Consider the following 16,929-nt stretch of genomic DNA (forward strand, 5'->3'; position numbering starts at 1 on the left):
ACTCTTCTAATGCTTACATTTTTAAAGGCACCATGATTTGAAGTTAATTACAATTTCCCATGTTTCCAAATACCTCAGAACATACCATGTAGTGTAAGACAAATGCTCTGCAACGTAGCAACTCGTGCAGCACAATCCTAGCCCAGAGGTACAAAGATCAACATAAGTCAGGACTAGACACCACTTATCCAGGCTTACTAGCCTGCTTTCTACCTGCAGAAACAGCCACTTGAATATATGCCATTGGAAAGCTAAGCTTTCTTTTTTCATTGGTACAACCACCTTGTTAAAAGCTGTACTGAGATAGCTCAGTGGATATTTTGGAGACCGGACAAAATCTTCTCTTTGCCACTTTAATTCCAATAATTTGGGAAGGCATTCAACAATAAGGAAAAAAACCTATTACCAGTGGCTTGGACTGCCAAGTAGTTCTTTAATGTCTTTTTCCTGTTTGAATGCCTTAAGAGATGACAGCACAATCAGGAATGGTGCTTCAGTTTGGCAACATTTTGTTGATACTAGTCCAACACTGAGAGAAAGCTGCCTTAGTTTTCCACAGGAGAGGGCCACTTCTTGGACTCACAACTTCTACTTCTGTAAATACCACAGTTACCTGAAATCACCTCTTTCACAACACCAACTACCGAAGATAGTCGTATTCATATGGATTGAAAAAATGTTATCTTGTTCCTGTGGAGGAGTATTTGTGGAATTTCTGGAATTACACATTCATCAAAAACACAGAAACCACTGACTTTCCAACGGTCACAGCAGAATTTCATCAACTGTTTCTGAGGGTCAATTGACATTGCAGTCACATGTACCACTTTTAACAAATCAGTGTGGTGTAAACAAATCAAGTAATGTATAGGAACTGATGACTTTTTTTTTATCTTAATGGCTATCTGAAAAATCAGCATTTAAGAGAACTGAATCTGGTAGCTTAAAAAGTACCTTACCCACTACTAATCCTGGAGTTCAAAGACTACATCTGAAATTTTCCTTATCACTTCTTAAGACATATTTGAAGGGTTGGTTTTCTTCTATGTACAGGAACAAAACCTGCTTATTTCTAGGGTGTGCAGTGCATGAACACTCCTGAGACCTTTGAGATTTGCAGGAGGTATATGGTAAGCACGAAGTATTTTTCTTGCTAACTTGCATGCTGATAGGAGAAAGCCTCCTGCTTCTATTTATACACAACGTTACAAAGTCTTTCTTCTTGTCTTCTTTCTTTCCCTTCTATCTGCTTTGTTTCTTGATCACACTTTATTTCCATCTCATCAATTCATCTTCAAGGCCTTTCTTGAGAAGAGAAACGTAGTTAAGAACAAAACATACAGAGCTTACAGAAGATGAGAAGACAAAGACATTAACCGGTCTGGTGTGTTGAAGAGGCACAACTACTTGTAAGATACAGTATCAACATTAAAAGAGTTCTCAGAAAAGCCTGGAACTGACCCCAGTTTATAATAAGCCAAATCAAATTCTAAGGCAAAGATAACACAGATCAGAAGACAAAATCAATGCATATTCTGGAAGGAAATGTGTAAAGACTGTGAGATGATGTGCCAAGTCAAAACTGTATTTATATGGCAATTATTCTCCCAATTTTATCAGGCTAAATGAAGACCATGCAAATTCCTTTTAAAGAGCCCATACATCTATCTCTAGAAAAATTGATGTTAAAGTGATATAATCTGTATTTCTTTCGTTAAATTTTGTAGCTCTATTTCCTAAGCAGTAGAAATAAGAATATTGTAAAAAGGAAAAGATTACATAGCTAGGAGTATTAAACAGCTATGGCTGTCCAAACCTAACTCTCATTAGAACACGACAATTAGCCTGAAGAAAACAACCTCATATTGTAAAAAGCCTACATCGTGGAAAGTGCAACAACATCATAGTTTGAGAAGCTATAATCTCAAATGAAAAGCTGACTGTTCGGATGACATAAAATAATTTCCTTTCTTGTCAGTCAGCTTGGAAAACTAGTGTTTTAATATATTGCCTTTTGATCATACTTCTAATTTTTATGGATGCTGTTTGAAGTTTCTTCATGTTTGCATTTACTTTCAGTGCTTTTTCTTTCTAGTAATAAATTTTCATGAATATATAGGATTTGTTTTAAAATGAGTATGTATCACTATTTTTTTTCCCTGCAGATTTCTGTGGCTTTATACCAGTGAGTCATAGCATCCACCCTGCTGAATTTTCTAAAGGGAGGAAGTGCATATCCCACATTTTTCACCACATTATTAGCTTTCACTTTACGTCTTTTACCCCAGTGGCATCAAGTGTGCTTCATTTTTGCTGTCAAGCAGACTCCTTAGCAGCTTTCTCCTTTTCTGGCTTAAGATAACATCTTGCTGTATGTGAATATATTATCAAAAGGTAATCACTATTAAGCTAAAACTGCACAGTTACAACACCTAGCTTTGAACTCCATGAGAACAGAGGACAATACGTAAAGTAAACAGAATTTTTTTTTAATCACACAAAGATCACGTAAAACTTGTCAGGTTACTTTGCTGGGTATTGTAGCATTGTATTAGTCACCAGAGCCCTCAAGCTTCAGCTAGCTTTTTAGTATTCTTTAAAGAAAGTGATTCACAGTTATTAAGAGTGTCTAGCAAAAGCAGATCACTGTCAGAAGAACTGGAAGGTGAACGAATAACTGTAAACAAAAATCACAGTGAGTGGCAGTAAATAGAACTCAGGGAATGTCTGAAAGTGGTAGTGTCTGTAGTGCCTTTGGGACTCGTACCATTTACCAGACCAGAAAGATCAGTAATGAAGGAATGGCAGTGAAACTTGAAGACTGTAAATGAAGGAGCACTGAGAAAAAAAAAAAAACAAACATGCAGGAAAGACTATACATTTCCTGTAGGACAACAATCTTCCAGGAAGATGTGCCTAGCACTGTTCACTAAGACTTGGGGTTTTTTTGCAAATCCAACTGTATGAGTTTATGGATGTAACCCCCCGTCCTCCCTCCTCCTTCCCCCACATCCCCCAAAAAAAGACAGGCACCAACTACTGTGATTTGAAAACTTCTAAGAAGAGTTTCAGGATGGCAGGACTTTTATATGCTCTAAAAGCAAGTAACTCAAGAACAGATCAAGACAAAATCAAGCAAGCTTAAGAAGCAATAAACTTGTTAAAAGCAAACAAAACCCTCAACCACTCCCTCTCTTGTGCTTTTAGCTTATCAAGTCTATGTTTTAGCCACTATTTTCTCAGTATGTTTCTCCTCAAATCCTGAAACATAGCCATTTTTAAGTGGTACCAGTGGGAACTTCAGAATTCTTTTCAGAAGTGGTCCAATGCAGCACAAATCATAATATTCCCTTTCTGCAGAAAATGCCATCTTTGCATCTATATTGTAAAGGAAAATTCAAAATCTTTGGTACAGTAATACTGAACGTTGAATTTTTGAGTTGATGCCATAGTCTGAAGTGCTGAGAATAATAATCTGCAGGCCTATGAAGTTGCTCATCATGACAGTGCTCCTAGGTAAAGGTATACATAATATCTTAACTCATCTCATCTTGCTTAGGGTTAAGTGAACAGTTTTCATTCTGCATGCCTTTGTGGTCAGATACAAATATCTAAACTACGCTTGGAAGAAAGGCAATGCAACATCCTCCATCACCATTATAGATACAATCCTGCAGTTACTTATCCTTCCCCAAAATTATGAATGTGCACGGAGAGTGATCTGCATTTGGAACTGCTCTTCAGCTGAAGTTAACTGAACATCTCTCTAAAACCATCATGATAGAATCATAGAATGGTTTGGGTTGGGAAAGACGTTAAAGATCACGTAGTTCCAACCCCCCTGCCATGGGCAAGGACACCTCCCGCTAGAATGGGCCGCTCAATGCCTCATCCAACCTGACCTTGAACACTCTCAGGGACAGGGCATCCACAACTTCCCACGGCAACTTGTGCCAGTGCCTCACTGCCCTCATCATACAGAATTTCTTCCTAATGTTTGCTCTAAATCTTCTCCTTTCCAATTTAAAGCCATTCCACTCCATCCCGTCACCACACCCCTTTCTAAAAAGTCCCTCCACACCCTTCTTGTAGGCCTCCTTCAGGTACTGGAGCCTTCTCTTCTCCAGCCTGAACAACCCCAACTTTCTCAGACTATCCTCATAGCAGAAGCCCGATCATCTTTGTAGTCCTCCTCTGGACCCACTCCAAGGGTTCTTTCTCCTTCTTATGCTGAGGGTACCAGAACTGGACACTACAGTCACGTGGGTTCTCACAAGAGGAATAGAGGGGCAGAATCCCCTCCCTCAACCTGCTGGCCATGCTCCTTTTGATGCTGCGCAGGACACAGTTGGCCTTCTGGGCTGCGAGTGCACATTGCCGGCTCATGTCAAGCTTCTCATCAATCAGCACCCCCAAGTCCTTCTCCACTGGGCTGCTCTCCATTAAGCCATTCCCCACCCTACATTGTAACAGCAGATTGCCCTGACAGTAGGACCTTGCGCTTGGCTTTGCTGAACCTTATGAGGTTCACACAAGCCCACTTCTGCAGTCTGTCCAAGTCCTCCTGGATGACATTTTGTCAGTGAAAGAAAAACAGTGATACATACTCATTTTAAAATAAATCCATACTCATTTTAAAACAAATCCTATATATTCATGTAAAGTTATTACTAGAAAGAAAAAGCACTGACAGATATTTAGGTATTTAGATATTTGTATCTGCCGTGGGAAGTTATGGCTGCCCCATCCCTGGAGGTGTTCAAGGCCAGGTTGGATGGGGCTTTGAGCGGCCTGGTCTGGTGGGATGTGTCCCTGCCCATGGCAAAGGGGTTGGAACTAGATGATCTCGAAGGTCCCTTCCCAAATTATTCTATGAGTCTGACTCAGGGAATGCCCGTTTGGGGTCCTGTTAGCGATGCCCACATCTCTCCCCACCAGCCTGCCCGGCTGCGCTGTGGAAAGGGGCAGAGCTGGAGTCTCCAAGGGGAGCGGGACCCTTCAACAGTGGAGGCCGCCAGGCAGGCACCCCACATCCCACCCACCCCGCCCCTCCCGCACCTCGCCCCCCAACCCAGTCTCACGCATCCTGCATCCCTCCCAACTGCATCACGACCCTCATCCCGCATGCCACCACCCTGCATCCTGCCCTCACGCACCCCGCACCCCACACCCCACACCCCTGCACCCCGCCCTCCTGCATGTGGGCTCTCACCCCACATCCCGCATCCTGCATTCTGTCCATCCCACCTCTCCCGCATCTCGCCCTTCACCCTGCATCCCAGCACCTTACACCCCGACCCCCCATCCTGCCCGTCACCCCGCATCCCGTCCCTCATCCCACATCCTGCCCCCCCCGCATCTCGCTCCTCGCCCCACAACTCGCATCCCGCATCCAAACCCCCGCATCCCATCCATCCCGCCCCTCGGCATCCTGCCCCCACGCACCCCACACTCCTCCATCCTGTACTTCGCATCACGCCCCCCCCCCCATCCTGCACTCCTGCATGTGGGTTCTTACTCCACAACCCATCCCACCCCTCCCGTATATCGCCCCTTACCTCGCATCCCAGCCCCACGCATCCCGTCCCTCATGGCATATCCCGCCCCCCCATCTCGCCTCCCCGCATCCTATCCTCCCGCATCCCGCCTTCACTCACCCCTCACCCCGCATCCCGCCCTCCTGCATGTGGGCTCTCACCCCAACACCCCGGCCCCTGCCCCCCGGCATCCCTCCCCACGGCATCCCATCTCCCGCATTCCGCCCCCTGGCATGCCATCCCCCGCATCCCATTCCCCGCATCCCATTCCCCGCATCCAGCCTCCCCGCACCCCGCCCCGCACGCAGGGACACGAATCCCTCCTCGTCGCGGCGGAGCGGGGCGCGGCCCTTGCGGGGAGCCGGCATCCTCCCCCTCCCCCCCCCCGCCCCGGCACCCCTTCAGCGCCCCATCAAAGCCCCCTCTGTAACTGAAACCCGAGGCCGCTTCCTCCGCGTCCGGGGGCGGGATCGGCGGGGCGGGGCCCGGGCAGAAACGCGTCTTTGTTCGGGATGGAGGGCCGGTCCCGTCCCGGAGCGCCAGCGCGGAGCGAGTCTGAGCGCGCTGGGTCTGGATCTGGCGGGGATCCGGCGCAGCAGGGGAGGCGCCCGCCAGCATTATCCAAAATGCCACACTTGTGGCCACCTTCACCCAATTATTTTAGCCTGGAGAAATGCATTGCCGCGCTTTTCCTTCCCCCCTCCCCCCGCTTTGAACCTCAGACCGATGTCGCTATATTTCTAAGCAAAGTTCTGTGTATTTGTTAGGATTTTCCCTCACTTTTAATAGACTCAAACCAGCGCCCCGATATTTCTAAACAAAGTTCTGTCTACTTGTTAGGGTTTTTTTCACTTTTAATAGCCTCCAAACCAATGCCCCGATATTTTTAAGCAAAGTTCTTTTTATTTCTTAGGGTTTGTTGTTTTTTTTCTTATTTCTTCCGCTGGGAATTGCTATGAAGCAGCTGATGAGACACAGCGGTGGCTGCCCCCTGCTTGGTAACTGGTGAAACGGGTGTCGCCAGATGTGCTTTTGCACCAGGATGTTTTAGGCTCTGGCATTTCCTGATCAAGTAGGATCGATGAGCTGCAGCCTCTTCTGGTAGAGCAGGCTGAGAGTTTGACACCAACAATGATAAACTGCAGCAGGATCCGGGCTGAAAAATTATTTGGAGATGATGTGGTGATGTGGCTGCATTCTTCTGCTTAGTATTGGAGAACGGAGAGGGGAAAAGATACAAAATAAATCCACAAGATCAGGTTGCCTGGGTTACCCACATTTTTTAATCAGAATTTAAGACTTGGGGATTCAGGCATACATTTCCTACTGCTGTTGGGCAATCAGGCATCAAGAACTTAGTTTTTTTCAACTGGAGGAAGAGCAACTTTTTTTGCTTTTGATTCAAATAATATTATTTGGCCCCCAATCTGCCAAACTGTAGTATATCACCAAGGCTTGCCTTTTTCTTGTTCCTTTCTTCTACTGTTTGATTTCAAGTTCTGGTTTTGTTTGGTTTTTTTTATAACAGATTTATAGATACAACAGTGGCATCATATTTTGTTTGCAGTTGTAGAGGCAAGGTTTAATGTGCATGCTTTTCATGCCATGGCATTTAGGGGGTTAAAGCCACTTATTGCATGGATTTTAGCAAACACTTTTGAGGTTGTGTATCTCCTGATGTGAAACACAATATGACCCACAGATTTTTCAAGCTGGAGGAGCACTTTAGCCTGATGTGGTGTTTAGAAATCACGTAAAGGCTTGAGGCCAACAGTTGTCTGACTTTAGAATTCAGTGATGCCAATGCCATTAGCAAGGCATGTACTGTATTTGAGGTGTAATAAGAGAAGCTGGGCTTGCTTCCTGGATTAATAATTCAATTGGAAGTCAGGAATAAAACAAAAACACAATGGAATCCTGTTAGATCCAGCTGTTTCCACACTGCTACCCCTCCCCCTAGCCCCTTTCGTCCATCACTTTCTCCATGTTTGAAACCACGATCCCACTCTGAGAGTTAATAGTAGGGTGGGTGGTAAAGGAGTGAGGGGCTGGGAGTGGGCAGAGGCAAGTGGTCAGGAGTATCATGTTTCTCAGGGTGTCACACACCCTAAATCCCTAAATTCAATGATCCCTTCACAAGGAACACTACCAACTGAATTTTTTTGTATTTTGTATTTATTTTTTTTTTAGCCCTGTATAGTTTTTAGCTCGGAACTTGTGTGCATTGCGAGTGGCTTTTTAGGGTGTGAATCTGGGAGGGTTGAGAGGTGAGGACAGGGACGTGGAGGGACGGGGCGGTGTGCTGGGACAGGGTGGGTGGGGGTGGGTGTGTTTGAGAGAGAAACCGGGTGTGGGGGGGTTTATTTTTTCCTCTCGTTCCTGGGGTCTGAACAGAAAGTATGTTGAGCTGTAATTAAGACATCTTGGAGGCGTACTTAACTCATGACGTGTTGCTTTTCCTCTCAGTGAGAAAGTGGGTCTCTGCCCTGAATCAGGTCCTCTGCCACCCAGAGCCACAAAGAGACATTTGAGACACAGGCATACACCGCACACACTGACTTAAGGTGAGCACTAAAAACTTCTTCCGCACTTCACTGTCCTCTGTTTCAAACTGCTGGGGAGTTCTGAGAGCATCTCAACTCAGGAGCTCTGCACAAGGTAAAGAAAATAATCAAACTTTTGGAAAAGGTTTTTACTCCTTTATTTCTCAAAATTAGATGAGGATCCAGTAAGCAGTGCCTGTGGCATCAGCTCCAAGGCTGCACTGAAGAGATTTTCAAGAGATCTAATTTGTCAGCTGAGGTGGGGAGCGAGGGTGAAAGACAAATTGAAACTGGCTGGCTTCAGTGTGTTTGACTTTAAGTGCTCTGCGTTACCAAAGGAGATCATGTTGCAACTGCAGATTCTGTCTGAAAGACAAAAGTCAGATACTACTGGTTTGTGGCTTCCTCCTATGGGATTATATATTTCACAGAGATTTGTCTTTCTTAAGGGATTTCTCCAGCCAGCCAGATGCTTTTAGAAGTTTTTAGGACATAGCAAAAGGATGACAGTAGACTGAGCAAGAATTTCAGGGGCTGGGGACAGATTTGTGTAAAGTACTGACTGACCAGTATGAAGGGAAAAGATTTTGATGAGATGTGATAAATTACATACTTATGTCATATATTGTCAGAAAAAGCCTGAATAACATTTGGCTCAGGTTTCTGTATTTTTTTCCAGCCACCAGGACAGTTAGGATGCCACAGTGCTTTGAATGTGTAGCTGCATGTTAGCTCATCCATGGTTATGGTAACTGTGTCATCTTACTGGCTGTTTATTTGGTTTGGGGGTCAAATACACATGGAGACATAATTAAAAATGTTTTTTATAGCAAAACTACTTGTATGGTGCATTTAGATGTAAAGGGTTGGAAAGCATCTGCATGTTTGAATTAAGGAGTTTTTTTATTATTTAGATATCATTTAAAAGGGGATTAATTACTTCTAGGATCTTTTAGAGCAGAAAATGTTGCCATATGTGTTGCTGTGTGATGTCAGGTAACTGATATAACACCTCAGTAGACTGGGAACCTAGCAGCGTGTACAAGAGAATCAATGTAGATTGTTAACAGTAATGAGTTTGTATTAATGACTAGCAAGACTGTTCTAGTGCGTAAATGTGGAAAGAAGCAATCTGGAGAGATTCCGATCGTCTTGTTAGGGAAAAATAATGTTACGAATATGTATGAGGTGGTAGCTGAAAACTACCCCAGAAAAAAGTAGGTGCAGTAAGGCTGTGTAACCGTGGATACATACCCTCTCAATACTAGAGACGGGGTATTTTCAGCGTGTGGAGAAATGTACCATAAACATGAAAGTTATTATCAGGTCCTATGGAGAAGGAACTGGGAGCCAGCAGTGCCATGGTAAGCTAAGTCACACAGAATGCCAAATCCTTGTGCTACGGAGACAGCCTATGCTTCCTTGGTTTTTCATATCTAGCAAGGCAGATCTTCAACTCCTGTAAAACATAGCTAAGCGAAGTTGCTCTGAGAGCATTATCTGAGACTATAACCCATATATACTTATCTGTATTGTATTTAGTGACAAGGGGAAAGTGAAGAAGGAAGTATATAGGAGGGGACAGAAAGAAAGGGGAAAAAAGATTAATTTGTGATACTTTTGAACATAGCAGTTGAAGAAAAATGAAAAAATAATTTTGTAGAGAGCAGTGTTTTTGAGTTAAACAACAAAAATACCAGTGTGATAATCAAGACGCTGCTAGTCTGCACTGAAATTGTGCAAAAAGACCTGTATTCCTAATAAGATTCCTGAATGTCTAAGCAGATTCCAGTGAGGAGGAGAAGAAAGCCCTGTGTCATTATGAAGAAAAGTATTACCTACGGTAATGTCCTTTTCAGGGACATGACTGACAGTGAAATTTGCAGCAAAGCATGCTTGCGTTATAAACCTAACAGGTTCAATTTCCTCTGATTTTCAGTTATCATGGTTGAAATAACTGGCAGCTACCAAAAAAAAAAAAAACCCTGAAATGGTACCAAGACTTGGGGCTGGGGGGGAAAGGTTTCAGAAAAGAGTAGGGGTTCTCTGTGGCACACTTCAGTGCACCTTTGTTTGTACAGTTTGTAAAGGGAAAGGAGAGCACTTTCTACTGTAGGTCCCTAGCCCCTCTGATTTTATGCTCATATATGACTAAAGTGTAGTTTTTTTCCAATATTGCTCACAGTCTAGAGCCATAAGTGCTATTATCGATACTTAATAATAAAGTCACTTAACCTCCTAGCCCCTCAGTAAAAATCTGAATATAATATTGACCAACCCTTAAAATGTGTTTTGACATCTTCAAGTGAAGAGTGACTTTGTAATTGCTTATATTTGAATATATTCAAAGCTTTACAATTCATTGCAAGGATTGAAGTGTGAGAACTAAAATGAATATTTTCTGCATTTCATTTGCCTTTTCATTAAACTATACTTGGAAGCTGGAATACTTTGTATTTCTGTTTTGTTTTAAACCTAACAGCTTATTTCATTACTTGAAACTCTGCAAAACGAGAAATTTTGGGAAAAAAAATCATATTCATATGACAAGCTGCTTCTGTTGCTTGGGAGGAAGCATTAGACATTCCGTCTCCACTGTTAGTAACTGTGGCATACAGTACTGCGCTTGAAAAGGTAGCTTGTAACTTGCAGGTAACAAAATGTTCTTTGGGGTAAAAAAAATCTGAATATACTTAGGATTTCAATCAATGGTGTTTAAGGAGGATTAGAGGAAACAGCTGGCTAAACAAATATTAGGTGTGGAGTGGATGCAGTGGTATAAATTAATAATGCAGTTCTTTATCTGCTCTATGAATGGGAGTTTTTGTGGAGATAAGAAGACCTAAGCGCGGTCACTATATGCCACCTAGTGGATGTTGCAAAGAGTCTGCCAAAAGATTTTTTTTTTTATTCGGAACGTGTAACTAATCCAGGTGCAACTTAACTGTAAGTTATTAGTTTTATTATTAGTTTTCCATTAAAATTTATCAGCTAGCTTTTTCCCCCCCCCAATGAATTTTAGAGGAGGTTCTTTCTGCTTTGTAAGTGGCTTGTGAAAATCAATTCAGCTTTTATTTAACATAATTTGCCACTAGTTTCTCTGTCCAAAGACTTGTTAAATCGTTCAGTAACAAATATCCACAAATTAAGACTTAGTCTGAATACTGAGCAGTTACTGTAAAATTGAAGAGATTTCTGTACAAATATTGTGGTAGGTGAAGCTATGTAGGCCAGTAAGGATTTTGAAGCTCCTTCCAGAACTTCGTCACATAGGATATGCTTTTGTTAGACCCTTCTGTTTTGTCCCTAAATAGATTGTCAGTTACAGAAATAGACCAAAAAAAAAAACAAAACGTTGACTTATTTCTGATGGATATTGAATGGTCATAAACCCTTTCTATCTCATTTTTTTATGCATAGCACTTATCTCTGCCTTCCTCAGACCTCACACAGACTTATCACTTGGACTGTCCTTTCTCTTTATTAGTGAAAGGAAAATTACTTTTTGGTCTAGTGGATTGTTTATTCAGTAGTAGATGTCCAGGTACTGACAATTCTCATAGCTCTAAAAATCCCATGAAATCACAAGGTTTTAAGCAGGCACATAAATCTGGATATACGTTGTGACTTTTTAATGCTGTGTGACTATCTTGCATGCTTCTGCTTCCTAAGCTTTTTTAAAATTTCACTATCATCTCAGCTCCTGCTGCAGTTATCTCCTAGGCATCAAAACCAGGTGATGAATCTGTGGTTTTTATCCTGCATTTTCCAAGTGAGTGTCACAGTGGTTACTGGAGCAAAGAAGTATTAGAGTACTTGGCAAAATCAAACTCCCTCTGTTTGTCTTCCTCATGACTTTTATCACTGTCTGAACACTAAGTCAAATGGTCTTATCACAATTAGCAGAATAAACAATTTCTGTGTCTTTCTTATTCACTGAGCTTTGAAAATATATTTTTGTGTTTGCTTTTCATTACTAAGACAGAATGGAAATCCTGAACATGATCAATGGCTTTGAAAACAATCATTTAAAACATGCATTAAGAAGTCACAGAGCAGTAATCTGTACTGACTAGTTTGAAAGCCTCTCTCAAGAGTTATGTGAGATATTACCATGTGAGTTTTTTAACGTAGTGCATGAGTTAATGGCTAAAGTGAGAAGGAGATCTGCCTTTCCATTAGTCAGGCAAAATTTACAAGTTAAAGACTAGGAAGGTAAAACACCCCAGCAGCAAATGGGCTAATTGATTTGATGCTCTGCTTCATAGGTGGCTACCTCTCTTTTTTTTCTCTTCCTGGGCTTGTACTGTGTGTCGCAAGAGTTGCTAATGGAATCAGACCCAAACTCTGTGAATGAGAGTCTTTGCAAGGCCACAGAGTCTCTCCTGAGACAAAACTTTCCACTAGAATCATTGGCACGCAGAGTCACTACCATTTTCTACAGCAGGGCACATCAGTATTTTGCTTCAGACATTTGGAAATCTGGAAACATCAGATATTATGGCAGAATGGACATCACTACTTGTTTGGTATAAGACACCAGAAGAATGTCTCTAGATACATGCCTCTTACTTCAAAAAAAAAGTCATTTTGGCCTTTGCCTAGTAGCAGGAGACCATTATCTTCAGACAGCTTTCCATTAATAATATCTCCTAATTGCTTTAAATGCTTGGAGCCTAGAAGGAACATATGGTAAATGGAAACAGGTTAGATTATGTTTCGAACAGCTCCCCAGGCAAAAGAAGGAAAAGGTGCTCAGATGTAGTTCAGCCTTTGCTTTGATCACTTTTGGTCTGTACTTTTGCAAGTGGATGTATTAGGTTTGATTTTATTTGATTTTTTTACATGTCATGTTGTGTTAATTTACACTGCTTATGTCATGGTACCTGGTAACATCATTTAAAGTGTATCAATAAGTATTAGTACACTATACAATGAGGTATACTGATGTGTTATGATTAACTTTTCTTTAAATTCAGAATTCCTTTCCTACGATAATATCTATCCTAGCAAAGAAGCAGTCTGCGTGCATCTATTCATATGTATACCTATATGTATATATAAGTAGATGTATACACACACTCCTATGCTCTATCAGAATGTATAATTTATTTTTTAGAGCTTGGTAACTGAAAATCAATTGTGTAAAATAACACACTGATGTTGATTTGTAGTTTTTCGCATATAGACTATTACCCTCTTGTTTTTAAAATTGGTGATTCATTGTTCTACTAATTAGTCACTGTTTGGCACTTGTGTTTTGAAAGATCACGCACACAAAAGGTTTGGTACAATACCACTGTGTTATGGGATTCCAATCCAGCAAAACAATATATAAGCAACTTTTCTAACATTAGTAACTTAGTGAAATCAGTAGAAACTCAGACAGGGCTCAGTGAATAAAACTATTAATCTGTTTGCAGAATGGCATCCATAACACCATATACGACTGATCAAAACCTACTACATAACAAGCCTAACCTACAAATCTTTAGCTTTATAGCTATAAATACCTCACTAATGTCAATAAAGCATAAAGTAGAACTGTGCACCTTTACAAGGAGTAGAGGAATCAAATCTTGTATGTATAGAATCTCTGTGAAGGAGTAGTACATGCTTTATATAGGAGTAAAACTCCCATTGCTAAAAAAACTTCCTAAGCTCTCTAATTGAAACTGAGTAACTACTCATCTATTTATTAATATTTGAGAAAACACATGCTACACCCCAACATTTGTATGTAGTGGTTCCTTTTTTTCTATAAACATATTTTGAAGCCAAAGTAAAACCCAGCCTGAGTCACATGCAAAACTGCTGCCTAAAAATGAGAAAAACACATTGCAAACTTTCATATTTTGTAGTAGCTATGAAAACATTATAGTGTTGGGCCCAACCAAGAGATTTAAAAGGACCTTATCAGAGAAAAATAATATTACAGTAGTTCAGGCAGGTTTTTTACTGAAATTGCAGCAGTACATGAGTGTTGCCACTAAAACAGACCATAACGGTGCTGCCACCTTCTGATTAAACACTGCCTATTGCCCAAGGTAATTTTCTCCCATTTTCTAGCACCTGAGATGCTGGTCATGCAGTAGAGAAGGTCTGCATTTTTAATTTCATAAATAACCTGGAAGATTAATGAGCATGTTGTTATTTTCAGATGAACTGTATTTCCAGATTTCCAAATGTCCAAAGTAAAATACTGAGTTTTGCTGAGACTTTGTAAATTGTTTCTTCAATGACTTTGATTATCTGCATTTAAAATCAGTTTAGAAAGTGTCATTCAGCTTTTGTTAGCAAGTCAAGCAGGCAGACAGATTCTTTTTCTTTGGTTTGTTTTTTTTATTCAGATGTTGATGTATGTATACTTTGATTGTTCTCATCAGAACACGTTTTCACCAGCGTACTGAAATAACCCATGATTGGACTCAATGATCTTAAAAGATTAGTTTCCCAATCTAAATTATTCTAAAAACTGTATTAATGACTGCACATTTATCTGGTTGTGCATGTAGTTCTGTGTTCGGTGACGTACATTGTGCCATGCTGTTTTGATAGAGGCTTAGTGGTCATCTCTGTGAGTCAAGAACCAACAAGAGATAGTAAAGATGTTAATCTCTCAAACATTTTCCAGATTTTGCCCAATTGAAATAGTGAATAGAGAGGACTGTAGTTCAACTGTTATTATTGATAGAGATAACTGCAGACTACTATCTTTTTACTCTTTTTATTGACTGTCTGTCTGTCTGTCTATCTATCTATCTATCTTTTTATTGACTATCTTTTTGTTGACTAAAAGTCTTGGTAATACAGATTACAATCCGGCCACATCATACCATTAGATGATAGATCTGTAGAGAGATCTATTCTCTCAAATGTCATTGTCAATGGGAAGTCTATAATCTGGCTTTAGCTTTTGCTAAAGCAGTAAGTTATGAACACGTTTGAGTGCCATGGTAAGAAGCACCATGTACAGATGAATTTACCCAGTAGCTGGTGCCTGGTATGGCACACTAATGTGGCTGCTCCTCACGCTGATTTGGAGTGACCTGTTCCCTAACACCCCACACATGAGGAAGCACGTAGAGGAAACAGATAGAAACGCTTGGCTGCTGCGTGGGTTTTTCAACACAGCTCCTTTCACCCTGTAAACCATTTGCCAGAAAAAATATAGTTGTACTCCAGATGTGTGACATACTGGTCTCATTCAGACACCTTAAAATACTAAAAGCAGAAAGGAGCAGGTAAAATTAGAATGTCTGTACAGGAACTAAAGGTGCTGTGAAATTAAATAAACAATTGTATGTCCTGGGAATTTCAGCAGGAAAAAAATGTAATTTTTAACCAAGAATATCTCAGATTAAATAAGATAATCATAAAACATTTGTTGATGTGTCTGAATGGTTCTCTTTAATGCCAACAGCTGGTGTGTTAGCCAAAGCATGGATGAAGCATCCAGTTTCCAGGCATTTGCTTCTGTTTTCCCACATGAACAAGCTAATAGAAGCATGCAACTGTTACATTTTTCTGAGGCAACCTTCATATCTGATTGCCTCTGCATTTCAATGTATGTTCCACCGTGATCACATCAGACAGTAAAAACGTTTTCAGGTCCAGTAGGGCATTCCCCAGTAGGGTGGGAGATAGTGGCACGTGTAACATCTATATAAACAAGCCACGAAGGTGTTGTCTTGAAAAAATTAATGTGATGTTTTCAAAACTGGTTAGGAAATCAATAGCTCACTGTGAAGATGGAGGCACATATCAAATGAGATTTTCCCAGGGCTAACTCATCTTTGGTACTCTTCAATATTTTCATTAGTAACTTTGATAATCATATAGAAAATATGATTAAGTTTAGAAAATGCAAATTACCGTGAGGGTGAACTATGGAAGAAAAATGGGAAAAAATGTTTTCCACAAATAGAATGTGGTAAGCTGAGGCAGGAAGAAAACAATCTATAATGATGGGTAAGGTTCAAGATCTCATTTGAGCTTGTTCTTGTGCCAGCTACTGTTGTTTGTATAGACCAACTAAAGAAAGTTGTATAGAGAACAATATAAATTTTAGTTTACGAAGCATGAGGTGGAAAACGCAGCTGAGAAACCTCACCTAACCTAGCCTAGCTTGAAGATGAATACACTGAAAGACAAACATAATAATAGTCTTTAAGTCATAAAAAGAAGCAGCAAAGGTAGAATTAATTATCTGCTTTACATACCTATAACATAGAAAAATATCACTATTGGATGCATATTGCAGGAAGAAATACTGGAGAAAGATTTGTAAAAGTAAAAAAGGTCAGGCATACGTTGCCTGAAAAGCTTGTGAAGTACTATTGTTACAGTTTTCAATGCTACATTAGACAAAATTGATAGAATAATGAAGCTGGTTTGATTCCTTTTGATTCTCTGTTGGACAATTTCTCTACAATCCTACTGAATTAGATAGTATGGGAAAAATACATTCAAAAATTATGACTTACTTCAGCATTTAAACAAGCAGAAGAGTAACAAAATCTAAAGAAGTTAATGAATTTTCAATTTGTGGCTCCTGAAGATAATACTTCGTTCTCAAACATAGTAGCAAGTACATGATCTTTGCAGACACAATTGAGTCCAGTCTGGCTTCAAATATCATCTGGATAAATGGAGCTTTAAAATCACTTATTTTCAGTCATCTACTCCAAATCTGAGACAAAAGAAGCATCTGCACCTGTGCATATCACTGCACTGAGTGATTCCTTTTAGGTATCAAGTTGACAGAAACTTTAGATTTACTGCTTTTCAAGAAGTATCAAGCAGAAAAGCATAAGCAGGGAATTATGAGATAATGTCACTTGACTAGA

The 16,929-nt window shown here is 40.7% G+C and overlaps 1 protein-coding gene across 2 annotated transcripts in view; it reads left to right on the forward strand.

Annotated features, from left to right (window-relative positions):
• The first annotated feature begins 7,791 nt into the window (after positions 1 to 7,791).
• Positions 7,792 to 16,929, forward strand: part of HAPLN1 (hyaluronan and proteoglycan link protein 1) — a 65,061-nt gene continuing 55,923 nt past the window's right edge. Inside the window, exons 1-2 of one of the 2 annotated variants that reach the window (XM_054055514.1) lie at positions 7,792 to 7,804; positions 8,004 to 8,101. The gene's annotated coding sequence lies outside the window, so the exon portion shown is untranslated. Of the gene's footprint in view, positions 7,805 to 7,944; positions 8,196 to 16,929 lie in introns of those variants that run through there. The other variant, XM_054055512.1, reaches the window with a different exon arrangement.

Source organism: Cuculus canorus, chromosome Z, assembly GCF_017976375.1.
Source record: "Cuculus canorus isolate bCucCan1 chromosome Z, bCucCan1.pri, whole genome shotgun sequence".
NCBI classification, from domain to species: Eukaryota; Metazoa; Chordata; class Aves; order Cuculiformes; family Cuculidae; genus Cuculus; species Cuculus canorus.